The sequence below is a fragment of the Asparagus officinalis genome, chromosome 8 (genome assembly GCF_001876935.1).
Source record: "Asparagus officinalis chromosome 8, Aspof.V1, whole genome shotgun sequence".
NCBI classification, from domain to species: domain Eukaryota; kingdom Viridiplantae; phylum Streptophyta; class Magnoliopsida; order Asparagales; family Asparagaceae; genus Asparagus; species Asparagus officinalis.
The window spans coordinates 49216482-49221917 of NC_033801.1; positions in this window are offsets into that span (position 1 = coordinate 49216482).

Here is a 5436-nt window from a genome sequence, read left to right on the forward strand (position 1 = left end):
AAACAAAAGAAAGCTAATATCCTCATATAGAGAGCAATATACTTGAGCTTTGATATAGCTTGAATCGGATGAAGCTTTTAATCGAGTTTGTCGTTCTTGAAATAACGTTGCTTCATCTCTTGGCCTCCTCCTCCTTTGGATATCTTCGTTGTAGCGTATATTCCATCCATCCTCCGTTAATGGCACTAACGAGCTTGACAAATGAATTTACTACATTTATACTCAATAAGCCATTAGTACCGATAATGGTGGTTGTAAGAACATCATCAAAACATAAGGGCTAACATTTATATAACCCCTCGGATCATTGGGTGTTTATTCCCAAATCTTATTTACCAGATGCTTAAATGTTTACATGGGTTGATACTAGCTCAATAGCTAGATATAATTGCCTCTCTTGATTTTTGAAAATCAATGATGATTTGGTTTTATGATTTAAATTTTGATTTATGATTTTATTTGATTGATTTGTTTTCATTTGAAAACATTTTGCATGATTCCCATGCTCCTTTTCTCTTGATTTCATAAATCTATCTTTATACATAATGTTTATGTTCTTTGATATGAGACATTTGTTTTAAATAATACATTTATATGTGTTCTCATTATCTCTTGAATGTGAGTGATTATTAGCATATCTTTTATGCTTGCTGATATATGTTTGCCATGATCTTCATTTCATATATTCATGAGGCATTTTGATAGGGGGAGCAATCCCTATATCTTTCTATGTGTCATACTCACCCATGCATATTGATAGGGGGAGCTTTTGCTCTCTTCATACATTTGTCCCATTTTTGATGTTGTCAAAGGGGGAGAAATATTGTGAGTATATGTATATTCTTTCTTGTTTATATGCATGTGAATTATAACTTATATATTTATTTCCTTTCATGCATATATCCTTTTTTGTAAATTGTTTGTCATCATCAAAAAGGGGGAGATTGTTGGCCTTCTTGTTTTGATGATGATTTACAAACAATTTACTACTAATATTGTTTGTCTAGTGTTTGTGCTTCAACGACGATATCAAATGGAGGTTGGCGGAATGTCGGGTTGAAGCCTTGCAATTCAAAGTTAAAGATCAAGTTCAAGCTTCATCCGCATGTGTACCAAGTTGAGCTACAATGAAGATCAAGATCAAGCTTGGGTAATCTAGTTTAGATTTTATATTATGTGTGTTAAGTACCTTAAGCTCAATATCATATACACACACGTATTTGGTTTCTATGTATATATATAGTTATATATATACATGCATGGTTTTGAGTTTTCATGCTTTGGACACACTTGAAAAATACATGAGTTTTCACAAATAGAAATTCAATTTGAGAAATTATTTTTCTAATATGTTTGTTTTCATGTTTATAAATATTTCGCAAAATTTCATCAAGTTTGGAATTGATTTGTTATGTTTAATGGAATTTACAAAATCATGTTTTTGTTCGTGCACATGTTCGTGCATGTTTTACAAAACAGATGAGTTTTCATAAATGGGAAGTGGTATTCAAGAAATTCTTTCTTAGACATGTTTATCTACATGTTTAGAAACTTCCCTCAAAATTTTACTATATTATACCCAATTGATTTTACAAAATCGTGTATGTCAGCAGATTTTTAGAAACTGTATATCTGTGTTAAAACATTTATTTCTCTCAAATGAGAAATGATTTTTCAAAAATTCTTTCTCTAACATATTCTTATACACGTCTAAAACTTTATGTAAAAATTTCATAATTTTTGGAATTGATTTACTATTTTTAATTAATTTTACAAAGTCATATACATAAATTTCCAGATTGCTAGAATTTGGGGTATTTTGGTCTTTTCAGCCTATAACGGCTAGTAACGGCTAGTTTTAGATATTTTTGGTTTTTGGGGGTTTGTGGCTGATTTTAGAGGCTATAAAAAGCCCTCAACTTTCATTATTTCTTATGGATGTTTAATAGAGTTTTAAAAAGAGTTTTACGAGTTTGTTGAAGGGGTTTTAAGTTTGTTTCAAGAGTTTGTTTGTGAAGAAAATTCCACAAGAGCTTGAGGAGATCATCTATTGAAGTTTGAGCTTCCAACTATTCTCCCTCCACCTCTTGATCTATTGAGAATTTTTCTAAACTCTTATCTAGTTTTACATTTGCTTAGTTATTTGATTATCTTTCTTTAAAGCTAGTTTTTATATTGAGTTTAGATTTGATTATATTATCTCATTGTTACACACACCCACATGAGCTTATTGTATTTGCATACATAGTATATTAGGGTTGTGAGAGATTGTAACATTGAGTTGTGCTTCATTGTGTTCTCATCTATTGTAGAGAACAAATTTATATTTGTTACATTATGAGTGGTGTAAGGTTTTCGGTGAGCTAGAAAACCGAGTGTGTTGTGAAGTTTTCGGTGAACTAGAAAACCGAGTGTGAGGAGTGAACGTTGTTCGGTGAGCGTTGAAAACCGACAATGTGAGGTGTAAACGTTATTCGGGTGAGCGTAGAAAACCCGGTTGTGATAGTGGATTTCTCCCCGGGAGTGGGGAGCGGAGACGTAGGACGGAAGGTCCGAACTCCGTGATCATATTGCTTGTTTGAGTTTGTCTTTGGCGTATTTGTTTTTGCATTTATCTTATATCGCCAAGAAAGTTCCCAGAAGAATGCTACATGTAGCTTTCTTAGGGATAACCCGATCATTACAAAAAAAGGTGATAAACACTAAACCCCCACTGTGATTTCCAAACACTCTTTTGCTGAGACGAGATTCGATCACCTCGTTGGATCAATCTTTCCTCACAAAATTCCCATTGGTGTTTGGCGACTCACAGTCTTTTACCACAAAATCCCCCACCGATCAAACTAATTGATGGTGGGACCACCAAAATTCCTTTCAGTTAAATCCATTCAAACTTTCGATGTATCTGTGCACTCAACATCCTCATTATTAGAGTCCGGACATGGTACTCGGGATTTTAATGGCCTAATCCTTGACGAATTGTCAAACTCATTCGTGTTAAGTTCTTAAGAATTCCCATTGAGTAATCGGTATAAGTCAACACTCCCACTGTAATTTATACTCCCACTGTCCACTCGGTCAAACCTTCCTACAGTTAGGACCAAAACCAAAATCCCCCTCTCGATTCCTCCAATGAACGAGAGGTCCACTTTCAAACCAAGTGATCAAACCTTCCTACAGTTAGGATCACCTCAAACTCCCGCTTGGTCAAACCTTCCTACAGTAAGGACCAAAACCTCAATTCACTCTCGATAAATGAGAAATTCACCTTTAGTTCGGTAATCAAACCTTCCGACAGTTAGGATTATCCGAATTTTTCGATTCTCGAAGTGGAGATCTCATTCCTAGTTTCACCTTTCCGGATTTTGTGGATGGAGATCCCACCTCGAGTCTCCTTTCCAACTGGAGATAGAATATAAAATTCTTCCTCTCCCATTTTGGGTTCGTCTTTGCCCCAAAAGAAGACACCATCCTTCAACTCTAAGCCAGTTTAGTCTTTCACCGATTGAAAAAGACACCAGAATCTAGTCTGGGGTATTTTATCCCGAAGCCTAAGTAGGGATAAGTCAACGCTTAACCCGCGTTGCTGGGTGGTTCGTTCCCGTAAAAACGACCGAGTCTACGTATTCAGCATCGTAGCAACAAAAATCCATGCCTTTTATGCATGGGGAATTTTATCCCGAAGCCTAAGTAGGGATAAGTCAACACCTAACACGCGTTGCCGATTAGTTCTTAACCGTAAAAAGAACAAAAGCCTACATATTCGACATTGTGGCAGGTTGTTATTCATAACGCCAAAATCTGTGCTTCACACGCATGGGGAATTTTATCCCGAATCCTGAGCAGGGATAAGTCAGCGCCTGATACGCGTTGCCAGGTAATCTATTTCCGTAAGAAAGACAAAGTCTACGTATTCAATATCGTAGCACTAAGAGAGTTAACTCTCTTAGCACAACGTCACATGCGGAACGGACCTAAACAATCTGCATGCAAGCCCGATTCAAACGGTAATCGGTAAAGGCACGTTAAACCCGTTGATGGCTGGGGGTTTGCCAAAAATCCCAAAGTCTATGTCTAACACGCATTGCCGGTTAGTCTTTTGCCATGAAAAGGACAAAAGCCCACATATTCAACATTGTGGCAGACCGTTACTAATAACGCCAAAATCTGCGCCTCACACGCGCGGGGAATTTTATCCCGAAGCCTAAGTAGGGCATAACTTTTGGTCAATGCCTGTCAAGACGTCGTCAAATATGAATTCCCAACAAAGATAGTCAGCTCAACGTCAAATCAACGATACCATTTAGTATATAAGTTTCAATTCAAGACTTCGGCAGCGGTCAGACGATAAAGCAGAACCATAAAAACTTCATCTATTCGACAAAACGCTGAATAGATTGAAGGTTGAAGGAGTCAAGAGATGAAGCCCATTACAGGTCCTTTTGCACCAATTGAAGGTAGGGCCTATCACATCCAAAGTATTTCAGGCTCTTCTATAAAAGAAACGAGACTGAAACACTTTGGATGGGGTATCTGTAGGCGTTAAAAATTACCTATAGGTCCTCAAACATAGTTCAAGACAAGGAGAAGGCGATAAACATTATTATCCAAGTCAAGGGAATTTATCCAACATCAGTAAGTGTATGAATTGGATCAATAGAATGCACAAGTCAACGAAACGATGAAGCGTACGCAAAACAAGGGAACTGGAGGAACCACGAATCGCCAAAATATCAAAAAGATGAACGAAACACCACTCGGAGGCCAGTGTAGGCGCGAGTCACCAATTGGTGGCTCGCACCCATGCGCAAATAGTGACTCGCACAGTTCCGAGCCACCAGGACTCTTATTGAATACAAAACCTTCCCAAACACGGATTTCGATGATTTTTAAGGATTCTTTCGTCCCAGAACCTCTCCAACTGTTTTGAGGTTATCCCTAGACACGTTTGTTTGGTTCAAAAGTCGCTGCTGTGGAATTCATTATAACTTTGTTCGATTACAACAAATTCGAAAGAATAATCTTTTTATAAGACTTTTTCTACACAACAAAACAAAAAATTACAACTCTTGAGAAACAAACACGAAAATCGTCTATCAATTCTCGTTTTCGTGGGACTTTGCCTGTGCCGGGAACGCTTTGGTTCGTGGACCACCGATTCACAGATCGTGAAGAGGGGGCTTATGATTCTAACTTCGTTATCGAAGTAGAAATTGAAACGATATCTTATCGAAGTAAGATAGCCGTTCTTCTTAAAATCAAGTCGAAGCTTAATTTCAAGGCGTTGCAAGAAAAGAACTCAAATCTCTGATCTCTCTGCTCTGGAATGCTCTAACAAATGCTCGATCCTCGTCAGAAGTGACCCTAGGGGGGGTATTTATAGCCTCAAGGGTCAGTAACTGCAAAAACTTAACAATCGAAGAAGTCAGTACGGCG